This window comes from Tauraco erythrolophus, chromosome 2 (genome assembly GCF_009769465.1).
Source record: "Tauraco erythrolophus isolate bTauEry1 chromosome 2, bTauEry1.pri, whole genome shotgun sequence".
Taxonomy (NCBI): domain Eukaryota; kingdom Metazoa; phylum Chordata; class Aves; order Musophagiformes; family Musophagidae; genus Tauraco; species Tauraco erythrolophus.
In genome coordinates, this window is record NC_141466.1 from 90,747,594 (window position 1) to 90,762,296 (window position 14,703).

Sequence of the window (14,703 nt, forward strand, 5' to 3'; positions counted from 1 at the left end):
CTACTGGTTTTGAATTTTATAATGCCTTCATAATAGAATAGATTTTTTTTTCCTGCACTTTCATTAACTGATTCTCTGAGCAGCCCTAGAGTATTATCTATCAGGCTACCAAAAGCACAAGAGCACTAGCTGACCTGGCCGTGCTCATACAAGGAAAGCAGAGACACAGACAGAACCAACTCAGGTCTGCCAGTGGCCCAGCCATTTCCTTTTACTACTTCTCACTAGTCTCTCAGCATCTTTCCTTACCTCTTTCCTTTGATCCTGTCCTATTAACCCTATCAAGTCAGTCTTTTGACTTTTCTATTTTTTTTCAGATCATTCCTATCTCAATTCTAATTCTTTTTCTCTCCTTTCATCTATGTTGTCACAAGCCCACCAAGAACATGCTTGATATTTTGCCAGCATTCTTTTCTGATATTTTCCTAAATTAATTACTCAGTTTTCCCTTTCTGCCCTTCTCTTTCATCTGATTCATTCTTTCCTTTTATTTCGTTTTCCCCACTACTTTCCCTTCATGTCATTCTTCCTCCCTCTCCTTCAGCTCTCCCACTTCATCCTCAGTTCATCATTTCACGCTAGCCCACTCATTCATTGTTTCATTTATCACATACATTCATTCAGTTATTCATTCACTCTCCCACTCTTCAATTACTTGAGGAACATATTTATTCACTAACTACATAAGCAGTCTGATATATTCTCTATGCCTTTACAAATAAATATGTGGAAAGGAAAAAGATTTTTTTTCTTAAGAGTTTTAAGAGTTTTAAGGCTAACCGCAGTTTTGGGGTGCCCAATGTGGTCCTAATTTTATTTTATTTAGCATGTGCTAAAACTTCTGCAGGTATTAACTCATGATATACAACCCAAAGGTGGACAAAGATTGCTGATGGTTGTTGCAGATTGGGACTCAGAATTTCTTCTTGCTCTCAGTTCAAACAACTGAAGCTGAGCTTTTGTTTCTTACCACGGGTCTAAGGTTCTTAAAAGAATAAGACACTTTCACAGTCTCTTCTTTTATAAAAGTAAGCATATAGACTAGACGCTACAGCTCTGCTGTAGCAGACTGAAGAGTCTCACGCTTGATTTACTATTGTTCTGACCATCCTGTCGGATGCAATTTTGAGGGCTTCAGTATTCTGGTTTGGTCACCCAAATACTTCATAAATTAAAATGGAGATATTTTAAAGAGGCAAATGGACATGCCCCAATGTCAAAAGCAGAAAAATCCACACAGTGCACAGAGGAAGAATAAAATGTGCATGAGGAAAAAAATGCTTTGTCTGTGAGGAAATACATAGGGGATAGAAATCAATAGCTTGTCAGTCAGCAGCTTTTTAACATAGATTGACTTTCATCGAAACAGCCTATCTGAAATGCAGAGAGCAAAATAAAAGGAAGCAACAACTTCACAGATTCTGTGTTATTAGCTGGCTGAAGGACATACGCAATATAGAGTCAACAAAAGTGACAGCACGCTGAAATCATGACGGATTTTAGTGTCCCAGAGGGACTAGACCACAAGTATCATCTAATTTCTCCAGTGTAAATATCAGCAACTGTCTGTGAAGGACAGGAATGTAGCTATGTTACTCTCCCATGACATCTCAAACTGGTGGAGAATCAGGGCTGTAGGACTTCTCTTTCTTCTCCAAACCACGCAGGGCAGACAGAATTTGCTGGATGACACTAAGCGACAGAAACTGACCAGTTCTGAGCCAACTGAGATGGCAGCAGGGTACAGGACAGGGGCCACATAACTGGCCTGCTTACAGATGCACACTGGGCTCCCTACAAAAGCGAGACCAGAAGGCAGCATGGGTACTTCTAGTCCCAACAATCACATCATGTACTTGGTGCCAATCCTTTCAAGGCACTCACTCTAAGCTGCAGGAGAAACTGCTGCCATTACTTCCGAAGCTCATCTGAAGTAGCTAGCTGGACGCGCACTCAGGAAAGCCTGAGAGATGAGAGTGTGAGGCAGCAAGACAAGAGTCAGAAAGGGAAATCAATTAGATTTGCACTATAAAACACATGTAAACTGGAAATGATGACTTGATGGTGAACATGGGTGAATACTGACATGAGGTCTGGTGAATGCACAAGCAAGCAGGCAACTCCTATATGAAAACAATGAAAGATCAAACTGAAAGCAGCACTAGACATTAACAGGGTCATATGAAGCACAGGAGATAGTTCTGCTGAGGGGAGGATCAGGTCCTTGAAATAAAGACTGCTGCAGTAGGACTTCTCTCTTGTGTGTTACAGAAACACAAAACGCATGGAGCAAATAAGGCTAGGACTGAAGAGAAAAAGAATAGCCTCATATTTTAAGCTGCTTGAAACTACTCAGAATATTTGGATCCGACAACTGATGTTCCACAAAGCTGCTCCGCATGACAGAGGGCAGGGCAGGGCTGGTACTTGTCTCAGTTTTCTGAGGACATAGTTTGAGCCCTTCAGGTCTAATCTTATTCACAAGGATACTGATACATATTAAGTGCTACATAGTGATAAATACTCTTTAAAAAAACAACCAAAACAACCAACAGATTGTGTGTGTCACAAACTGAAATAAAAATAAGTGGAAGTTTTGGCTCTTACCTTCATCTATAAAATGAGAACTAAGCTATTCCTCCATTTCCTGTGAGCAACATGAACATTTATTCTTAAATATCAATGAAGCACTATTATTTCAGTGTTAATACTACAGGGAAGAAAAAGGAAACAATTTTGACCCCAGAAGAGGTCTTGACAAGTGTTCAGTAAGCAAAAGAAGAAACAATACGACAAAAATGATAGTGAAAGAAAATGTTCTACACATGCTTACATGAGCATAAGTATCTCTGTGCATTGAATTTGATAGAGTCCAGTGGTAAGAAGATTATGTCCTATTCAACTAAAGTCTGTATCGTAAGAGCTTGATGGTACAAAAAGACATGACACAGAGAATATATTTTTATACACCATAAATGATAGCTTCATGGACCAATTATAGAACACACAAGCTGAGAAGCTACTCTTGATTTATTTTGAGCAATGCATAGTACTGATCCAAGCTGCAACTACCAAAAAGCCCCTGTAAGCGGTTCATCATCTTTGTAACAACAATACCTGGATCCCACAAGCCCATTCTGGTAACATTTAATTTCAGAAATAAGACCTTCATAATGTAAGGATGTATGCTAAGAGAAAATCAAAGGCCAAAGAGAAGAATCTTTACTGGTTTCCTAGCAATATTTGAAAACATTTTAATAGAGGCTCAGCAACAATGTATATGATTAGCAAAACGAAATGCCCCTCTCTCAAGAGACGATGCAAGGACAGTTAAACAAGAAACTAAAAAAGAATGTTGGAGATAAAACAGTATCCTTCAATAACAAGATTTGAGTACAAGTGAGAAAAGAGTTGGAAAGAAAGTAAAATTAAAATCAGGCAAGATAAATGGAAAACTATATAAAGTGAATCAAAGAGTTTTTGAGGAAATATGGATACTGAAGTTGCAAAACACATTGCTACTGTGCACAGTGTTTTGTGGATGACAAAATACAAATAGATTCAAAAGGAATTGCACAAATTAAAGGAAAAAAATCATCCAAACACCACAACAGATTGCTGAACTCCCTGACAAGGCAGTTCCTAAAAAATTACTAAAAGAATATACAGAATCAGGGGAATATCATCCTCCACTTGTTTCAGTTGTTATACTCCTTCCATAATTGTGCGGTTCTGCTGACCTCAGCAAGTGCAGAAGACTGACCTTCAGTCTGCTTCCATTATCTTATGTCTGAGAACAGTTGCTCTGCGACCCTTTGCTTAGGAACTCTTATTTTTGAAAGCTTGACATTGCAACCATGGTAATGTTCTTATGACATGATTTTGAAGCTTAGTAGAGATATTATGTAGTCCTATAACTCTGCTGGTACTTTTCCCATCACTTTATGCAAACATGATGCTTTTAATCTCAGTAGTCAAGAACAAGGATCTGTTCCACTTTGAGTCACTGAAGTGACTGTCAATTTATGCACCACATAATTACTAATATTTTCACACTATATATAGTTAATATTATGTCCAAAGGAAGGAAAAGGTGCTGAATGCACTTTTCTCAAGCATAAGCATTAGAGACAATTGGTCTATAAGAGTGTGCAATAAGAGATGGAAATGATGAACAGCAACGTAGAGATATCATTCTGGGGACTTTTCTTCCAGTTGAATTACTTCAGAACAAGTTTAATAATTTACTTTCCAACCATTAGGCTGTGTAAAAATTCATAACACGCTGAAGTGCTGTAGAAGTCCAAGGATAATTTGAAAATTAATATAGGAGATTACCAGAAAGATCAGTATTAGTACAATAGTGGCAACTCCTTGTCACAAAGATAAAGCTTCGTAACTAATGTTGTATGGACCAGCAAGATTTGGTCACACGTGTTTACTTTCTGGTACAACCGTGCTGTATGCAACAACTCGAAGGCAGGCACAGTTGAGTAGCCTTTCCAAAGTGTTATCTAATGAAAACCAAATACTGCCAGTCAAAGAAGTGTCAGCTTGGTTTGGACATTTATTAACGCCCTTAGATGCTTTTGACATCTTCTTACTTAACTCCGAGCACACAATACTTTAATTGCAGGTTTGAAGCAGAAGTGTTATATTGACTGAACTAAGCAGTGAAGAAGCTAGAAGAATGTAAAAATATGTACACAGCTTCAGAGATCCAAGTGTCTGCATCATGTCACTTCAGATGATCTCAGAGCTTCCCAGGTTTTTTAGTTGCATTTCAGCCTAGATGACACAAAAAATGAGAGAGGTGAGAGACCGAAGACTCACCATCACTGGGAAGGCTGAAGCCTGCTTGCAAAGAGTAGCAATCAAAAATACACCAAATCATACCAGCAAGACTGCTGTGACTGATCCAGGCACAGTCCTAGGAAGACAGTCAGGCTTCAAGTGAATATGAAACTACACGAATGGACAAGGCAAAATTCATTGACAATAAATTAACCTGCCTTCTTTGGTCCAATGTAGGACCATTAGCCTTCATCTCTTCTCAGGATGAGATAGTGTTAGTGCTTTTGCATACAAGAGAAAGCATGAGGCACCAAAATTTCTGCAAAGGGAGCACAGATACCTAACAAATGTTTTCTGAGCTCAGATGGCCCTGGCAGCTCTTAGCAGCTCTTCCAGTAACTGTAGGTAGGAACTTGCATGCTATCCATATGTTTTAAAAATGTCACAACTAATTTCTGCTAATACCATCCGTTATTGGTTCCTCTGAACTAAAAAGTGTCAGTGACTCAAACCAACTATTTCCATACAGAAAGAATTCATTCCAGCATGTAAACTGTCAAGCAAGATTTGGAGATGATCCCTGTGGTACAAAACTGCTATGTTGAACCCGACCAGTTACTACCAGAGAAAGGCAATTTGGCCATTCACAACATGACTGGATTACCAACACTCATAGTTGTGCTGGAGCTTACGAAATACAAAAGCGCCCACTTCTACCAAATCCGTACATTAGTAAGAGACTCAAGCGCAAGGACATGTGCTAACTGAAATTATGTACTAAAATACTAATCAATCTACTGTGAAAGACTTTTTCAATTACAAATTTCAAAGCAGAAAAATTATGGTATTGTTTCTACTAAACACCTAGCACCTTAAAAGTGCCTTACAGTACATCTAGCCTTAATTCATCAAGAAAAATGTAATATTATTTACCTACGGATCTTTGAGAAAACAGCTACAGATACTGGAAAGCATCTGACTGATATTTTATAATGCAAAAGTACACACTACCAGTGGGAGGGTATTGTCCCTGGGAACACAGCCATTCCTCTCAATAAAGGTATTAATTTCTAAGTAAAGTCTACAGATACAGACGCTGTAGAGCTGAGAATTAGAATTTATTGCTTGCGTGTCTGGCTTTGACGGGCACAGAGTTTTTGGCTTAAGTGAACATTTTTCCATCTCCCTCTTTGCAAAACAAGCCAGTACGACCCAAGGTCCTGGTTGCCTTCAGAATTTAAATTATAGCTAGAGTTTTCTGTTTTGGTTGTTTGTTTTGGTTTTTTTTTTTTTTTTTTTACTCTATTGGTTTTGGATAAGACAGCCTGATACTGCTAATTCTCTTATGGTAGACGAATCTAAGGCAGGCCAGGCCTAAATCTTAAAGTTAGTGAGATTCAGTCTCATAAGAGAAAATAAGCTGCTTCACATTGTGAACTATTACGGTGCCTAACTTGGGGATATTTGTGTGACCAGTGAAAGTTTTATTCACAGATTAGGCATCTAGTTTCCTATAGAACCGATAATAAATCCTGCACTATTGACAGCTTTTTTTTTTTTGAGCTAAAAGACATGCAAACTAGATAGCAGGCAATGCCAATGGAAGGTATATTGTTTACTTCAGCCCCTCAGTTGGAATTGCACAGAAAGATCAATTCTCCAATTTCATTTCAAAATCCTATTCTGCAATCAGAAGCTTAAAATAATTCTTTCACAAATAAGGGCAAGATATTTCTTTCAAAATATATCTGATGGCAGTAGAAGGAGCAGAAGCAGAGCAGGGACTGGAAGCCAGGTTTCTTCCATCCCACATGAATATGTGACTACTAAGAGTCATCTTTAAATGCCGATAGAGATTAGAAGATTTTCTGCAAAGCGTTAGAGCTCAAATAGGAGGGACCGAGGGAGTGCCACTACAGAATATCCTCTGCACTTCCCAATCCTTTGTGATTACAAACTCTTCTTTTACAGAGTTTAAGATTTTCAATACTAGCTTAAACAATTTGCTTTTTGTCAGGTGTCTGGTAAGGTAGACAGCTCTTCTTCAAGTTGACAATTTAGAAATCTTTAGACAGAGTAGGATTTTTAACCTGATCTTCAATTCAGGCAGATGTTCTCTGTCAAAGACATTTTGTGTATCTATACAAATGTCTAAGATGTAACAAAAATGCTACTGCTCTTTTCAGCCACGGTTCATAAGTTTGGACATGGCTTACCTTACACTGCAGGATCAACTGAAACTAGTGAGAAACATTGCATATGATTTAGGCATAAAACCAATGCTAGTTTTTCTTGCTATCAAGATGTTAGTCAATGCGTGCACATTTAGCAACATAAACTGGGGTAAGAGAGTTTAGATGCTTAAACAGAAGGTTGTCTATCTAAAAACCAACAAAGCAGGTGTTTCTGCATGCTAGTGTTGCCTAGATGTTAGGTAGATACTCGAATGCTTGAATCTCTAATGCAAAACTGGTACCTGTTTCTTTCTTTTAGGATGGCATGCATTATTCAGACCTCTGTTAAAGTCATTATGCAGGTTCCCTACAATTACCTGAAAGGAAGTTTTAGGGAGATGGGAGTCGGTCTCTTCTCCCATGTTATGAATGACAGGACAAGAGGGAATGGCCTCAAGTTACGCCAGGGTAAATTTAGGTTAGATATCAGGAAAAATTTCTTTCCAGAGAGGGTTGTGAAGTATTGGAACAGGCTGCCCAGGGAGGTGGTGGAGTCCCCATCCCTGGAGGTGTTTAAAAACCGTGTGGACCTGGTGTTGAGGAATGTGGTTTAGGGATCCTGACAGTGCAGGGTGAATGGTTGGACTAGATGATCTTGAGGGTCTCTTCCAACCAGGTGATTCTGTGATTCTATGATTCTAAGAGGTAAAGAACATAATGAGATCTTTCAACTTGGAATTGGCTTTAAGATTGCATGTCACAGGCTGAAAGCTGTTGAGAAAATATCAGGAAACACTCTCCAGCAGCAATTAATAAAATCTAAATCAAAGCATGCATCTACTCTGTTGTGGGTAGCCAAGGCATATAAGACAATAATAAAAAAGGAACAAGGCCTGATTCAGAATAAATCAAAATATAAAAATGAATTTAAAATCAGATGTCAAAGGCCTTGCTAATACAATTTTAATTAACTGCCTTTCGAACAATCTCATATTTTAAGGTGTGGTTTAGGCCAAGTTTTAGAAAAAGGTCAACATTTAAAATCTGAAAGAAATGAAAGAATGAATTTTTCCCCCTCTGTTCTCATCCACCTTTGTTTATGAAACTCATATCTAAATTACTTGTTTCCTTCAAGTGGACTCACCCTTAGTCTACTGGTCCTCTCAAGGGATCCTGCTTACTTGTTCCTGAAAAATCATAGGGAAAAATTAGTCTATTTTTGGTACTGCTGAATTTTATAAGAGCAGGAGTTTATCTCATCTTCAACACCCTTCCCTCTCACACAGTCTTAGAGAATCCAGCCTAGGAAAGCCTGATCACGAAAACAATGGAGCTACAATTCCATTCAATGCCTTACATAAAACCATCAGCTGAACTTCAGCCCTCAAGAGCACTCTTTACACTCCTATGAAGCATGCATCAGATAGTATTATTTTTACAGTACATTGTGAATGAACTGACCATCTGGACATGCCTTCAAGACCCAGCTTCAGAATTCCAGCTTCTCATTGTATGAATGGAGTGTATTTTCTTTTTAGTTTCCACAGTGTTTTTAGGTTGATTCTCAACATTATCTTCACATGAAGAGGAATTAAAGGCTTACTTAGAATCATAGAAAAGCCCAGGTTAGAAGGGTCCGCAGAAGACCATCTCGCCCAATCTTTCATAGAAAAGTGAGCCTATATGAGATTATCTAACACTCTGTCCAGTACATCTTGAAAACCTTCAGTGACAGGGACTCTACCACATCCCTGAGGAAGTTGCTCCAGTGAAGGATTGTTCTCACTGTAAAAAAATTTCTTACTTTCTTATGCTGAGATGAATGTACTTAAACACATAAGTTTATGTTCTCCTTCCAAGCTGTAGTGGAAGCTTGGAAGAAGAAACTACTAAAAGAAACTACTTTTAAGAAACTACTAAAGAAGAAACTACTAAAACCAGCTTTGAAACCAATCTAGACTTTTCTCATGCACAGAGCAAAATACTATGAGGCCACTCCTCACAGGCACTCGTCTACTTTCTTCTTAAAATTGCCAGTGACAGCTCTTTCATAATCTGCTCACAGACCACTGTTTCCATATCTGGAACATTTTCTCTAATAATGAAACTAAATATTCTGAGCTGAATGTAATTCAATGTCATCATGGTTTAGCCCACCAATGGCTTTCACAAACACCCAAGTCCCTCACAGCCCAAACATGTTTTAGACCCAGAGAAACCAACCAGGAAATGTCCTCTCTTACTGCTATAGCTTTATCTTTTCCAGAGGAAAGTTTAACTTCTCCCAAATGGTGAACTCCACATTCCTAGAGTTTGCAGTACGCAAAGGCTTTAGGTTAAAAAAAGTACTTAACTCACAGCTTGTTTCATAAGGAGAAACTGGACTGATGTTCCCAAGTGATCTCCATCTTTTCTATTACATATAACACAAGTTTTTCAGTCCTGCTATAATATGTTAAAAATATGACATCATCTTCCCATTCCTTCACAAGGGAAAAGGAACACGATTGTGGCCAAAGGTAAAAAGAACTCATGTCCCACAAGCCTCAAAGCTCTAAAACTATGCAGCACCTTAAGTGTGCCAACAGAAGCAGACACAATATGGGACTAAACACATTTCATTTGATATATAAATCGTATTCACTATTGCTGTCCATCATACAATTTCATTAAAACAAAAATACAGGAAAAACCAAATCCACTAAAAGTCTCTAGGCATTACATGAACTCTGAGCTTTCTGGTGCCATGGCAGATTAAGCATATCTAAACCAAGTTCCAGTGGTCCTACCTCTCTTGCCAACCCCAGCTATGTGTTTCGTATCTCTGTGTTGTACTCAGCATTTATGCCTGTGAGATCATACACTGAGCAAGGCAGAAATCTAATGCAAATGACAATTAAGTTAGCCCAAAAAAAAGCAGTCTGTAGCCAAGACACCCCCCTGACCTGTCTTACCTCATGATCACTGGTGCAAAGAAGAAGGAAGGGACAACATATGGTGGGGAGGGCAAAGAGGAGGCTGGGATCATGCAGCTCCTCAGACATAAACTGATTTAATTTGTCATGAAATGGTATCTGTTAGTGTTTGCAATCTAAAGCATACAAATCGGAGCACAAATAGCTTCTAGAGTTCCACTTTCTACTAATTTCTTTGTCTCCCTGCAGTAACATAACTTTTCAGTTTCTCTGTTTTGGTTGTACCTGATTAAGAGAGTGTAATCCTGGGCAAATGTGCACGAACTGCTTAGTGAGTAACAGCTGCACATGTGATCTAGTGATTAGATTTTGCCCTAGCACAGTGACTTTCTATTATTCTCCAGTTTCATTGCTAAAATTAAATAGCTATTAGTTGAGATAGCTGATTTTTTTTTTTTTTAATCACATTGTGAAGTGGCCAGACTCCTTTTCATATCTGCCTCAGCCAGCACTGACAAAATAAAAAACATTCCTTGCAAATATATGAAAAATGGTTCATGGAAAGGGAGTATTTGGAAAAAAGCAAATAGAAAAGGAATGAAGCAATGCAAATTGAAGAAAGAAAATCCATTGGCATGTCTTAAAAAGCATTAACACTGTCAGCTAAAATAAGATTGTAATTAGTAAGGGATTTAGATTCTATACACGTAAGAAATGATATAACAACCTGCTAACTGGAGACAATACTATTCAAATGTTACCGAGGAACAGAGACCGGTACATAATTATGTGCAAGGAGTGGGAGGGTTACAAGAAATGTTTCAATCTAGTAGACTGAACCACAGCTGAGAAAAGGCTAAAACAATAACCTTGAAAACAAGCTTTAATAAGCTACTGTCACAGCACAAGGAGGACAAAGAAAAACATGTTTGTTCACACAGTGAGCCAATTTTGCGTACAGGCAGAACTACCTTTCAGAAGAGAGTCATATACATATATGCATAGTATTTGTATACGTATGTGAAATATAGCATTAACATTAACTATAGAGAAGCAAGACTTCACATCCTAGGACTGCATATTACAAAAGGTTCCATAAAAATAATATCATTGTTTATAGCCTGTTTAGTAATAATTTTGACAATAACAGCTGGAAGAACTTACATGTGGCTGATTTTTTTTAATTACAAATATACTTTTTTTTTTTAATTACAACTATAGAAAGCAAATGCTCAGATCTGGCTTGTGGTGTCTGTGCTGCTATTAATAACTGCTAGTCGTCCCTGAGAGACATCAACAGCAAGCAACCTCATCTAACAGCGGTATTGTAAAAAGAAATTCATTAATACTGTATTTGTGGAGCACTCAGATACCACAGTGAGAAGCAGCATGGAAAAGCCTATGAGGAAATTAATCATTCTGCATTCAGTGCAGGATCTGGCAGATGTGCAATAAAGAAAGCCTGAAGACATACATTAAATATGAAGACAAAAAAAGATTCTAGCCATTATCAGCAGAAATAATATCCCCTGAATGAGCATCATCTGCCTTAGGCATTAAATGTTTGACATTTTCTCATTCAATACAAGGGAAAAACTTCTGATTAACATGATAAGATTATAGCAAGTACCAGCCAGGTATTCTATGCAAAATATGGAATCTGATAATGTAATTAAAGTTTATCATAAATATATGTTCTGAGACTAGTATTTCCTCATTTCTGCATGCTTGATCTTGCAACTAAATAACACTCCTACAGTGCAGCAATTATTCGCAAATGTACATTATCTCAGGATTCAGAGGCTCCTGTCACCACAGCTCCAGGTGTGTTATGTGTTATCACAGTAAATCAATCCATGTTTCACACTGCAGCTGCTAGATTGCTTCTGTAATCAAGCTACCTTGTTTTACAGCTAGCTCAAGAGTCAGGATAGCAAAGACTTGACAAAAAAGGGCTAAACAGTGGTGACAAACCTGCAGGTTCATAGCTAGCTCAGATATCTGTACTAAGATTGCAACTGTAAATTATTAGTTTTATTTTACTCTACATCAGTTCAGTTTTGCTCTCCCGTCCACATAAATGATGCTTTATCTTACCCCATCAGATCAAATCTGAAGTCAGATTTCAACTTTCTCCTCTGTTAATCAGTAGGGATGGCTGCTGGAGAGGAAGGATGTGTAGGGAGGACTCTAGGTTGCACACCTGGGTTGGAAAAGGTCTATGAAAGCTGCTTTCTACAGTACTTCAGAAATGGGGAGAAGAGGCAAGGGGGCTCCATGCATCCCTGTCTAGAAAAATGAAAGATGTGCTAGAATAATCTGGCTGGCAGAAGTAGTCTCAACATCTGTGCTGAGATGCAGCAGTGCTGCATATCATGGTTCCTAATATAAAAAAATAACCACTTCATGAGACAATATGGATGACCAAGGATAGTTCTTCAAGCAACCACATATAAACTCGTGCCACTGTGTTGAGACTAAGACTCTTACTTGGGCTACTTAAGGGTAGGGACACTACCCGAAGATGCTGTGTGAGGTAGATAACCATGGGCTGAGGAACTGCAGCATCCTCAAAGGTTCCCAGGCAGTATATCAATGGGTACATCCTGGAGCTGACACCCAAATTATCCCTCATCCTGACCCCGGGAACCAGCCCGCACAGCACGGGAGCACGGCTCCGGGGTTCTGATCACCGAGACTGCTGAAAAGAAAGGCAAAGCTTTTCCATCTCCTCTGTGCAACAGTAGCTTTCTCTTATGACTATCTGGACACAGTTTGACTCTCGTGTACAATCTTCCTTGGAAAGAAGAGGCTAGTCTATGCTTACTTAGCAAGGTGACGACAAGCCCAGGAATGCATGAAACTCCCAGAGCTATTTCTGTGCTTTTTCTCCATGCTCCCACCCATGGCTCAGGCTTCAAGCATAACTGCTGCTTAGGAACAATCTGCTCGGTTTATTAGCTGGTAAACCGCAGAGTAGCGCTTGGACCCTCCTCTGCCTAATTCAGACAGACACCACAAGTGGGAGTTTGGGTCTCTTCAGCCAAATGTATTCTGGTTCTCCATCTTGAGAAGCTTCAAAACTTGGCTGAGCTATTGATATATTTACTGCCTTCTATCCCACAAGAGGAACATTTCTATTAAAAAAGGTGCCTGGCATACTTTCTAAGACAAATCTGACCACTTGCAGGGAAAAAAAAATAAATTAGTTATCTTCATGAATATACGTGTCCAAATGATGATGTACAGTTCTCTTTCAAGGATCAATTCTGACTGATTTCTGAGGATGCAGGTGGCCAGTGACTCACAAGCAAAGAGATTAATAATTTTAGTAGAGGGATCTTTCAGGATAGCATAGCAAACCTTAATGATATGTTTGTCCTTAGCTAAGACAATGGTAGTAGGTATAGTAGGTAACAGTAAATTTTTTCTCCAGCACACATGAAAAAGGCTAACACAGATATGTTTTGCATTTACTATGTTATTAAAATTATCAAACTAATGGAAATGGAGGTAGTCTTTTTTTTTTTTTTTCTTTTAAATTAGCCTACCAGTTAGCTTCTATTTGACACAAGCAGGACATACCATGAATATGCTGTTTATACAAGGTGTGCTCATTTCAACATAAAATTCAGACAACTAAATCTGACTGAATGTTATAACTAACATCTCTTTTTGGGAATGCAGAACCAAATAAAGATTTATCTAGCTTTTCTGGAGATAAAAAACAAACAACAAACCTAAATGCAGGTGAAAGTCTTGCAACAGAGCTGGCAATCACTATGTCATAGTCAAGACATTCTAACAAAAACATCAGAATTTGTAGAAAACAGCAAACCAAAACATGGAATGAGAAAAAAAACCCACACATTCATAGTGAGAAAATCAAGAAGTTATAATATAGATCTTTGAAAAAGGCCAACACTAGGCAACAATATCTACAATTAAAGGGTTCAAAGACGATGAGAGCAAAACTCACAAGAATTACTATATAAAAGTGAATTTCTCTGATTCTTTGTAACTCAGAGCACTCAAATATATTGATCACTTCATTTGAATACTCTAAAATTTCCTGTCTTCGAAATCTAAGGCATAAGAGAAACCAAAGGCATAAGAGAAACCAAAGCTAGTAAAATTTTAAAAGCTTATATTCTGTTTGTTTGTTCAGATAGCTCACAGGACAGATTAATTCCCACATCAACTGAAAGAAGTCTTAATGACAAATATCACTCTCTTTTCTAGCTAAAAATTTTGCTCATCTTTTTTGGAAAAAGGATAATTTTTGAAATTGAGTGTTCTCAATAAATGGTAGCTAAAATATCTATTGCCAGGTACATCAATACAAATGTACAGGCCCTACTTCTCATCTCCTCTGTCTCATGGGAACTTGGGACACTAGAATCGCAGGGAAAAGAAACCACTTTTCCAAAGACAGTTTCGCTGACAGTGATACTAAAACACCTATTTCTTTTTCAACACATTAGAAAAAGATAATTCCTTACTTCACAGATGTCTGACAAAGCTGATGTAATCTTACTGGATCGATATCATTTTTGGTTATGTAACAGAAGTAATCAAAGCCCTGGAATAGGCAATGTCATGAAATGACGAGTCGACGTAGTTATTACACTTAAGTAGTGTGTCAGTGCTATTTAAAACTGATGATGATCTCTTTAATGGACCAGGACTTCCATTAGTAATGTTCTTTTACTTGCCCAGTGAGGAGATGACAAGAAAATTAAACAAATAAAGATTGAAAAATGGTGTTCTTTATTCTTTACCATAAACAGACATGTTCTGTTAGGGTGCCGCTACACATA

At 38.1% G+C, this 14,703-nt stretch overlaps 1 protein-coding gene across 1 annotated transcript in view; it reads right to left on the reverse strand.

Moving 5' to 3' along the window:
* The window catches only part of PLD5 (phospholipase D family member 5), a 191,482-nt gene that overhangs the window by 47,988 nt on the left and 128,791 nt on the right, over positions 1 to 14,703 (reverse strand). The window lies entirely within an intron of this gene.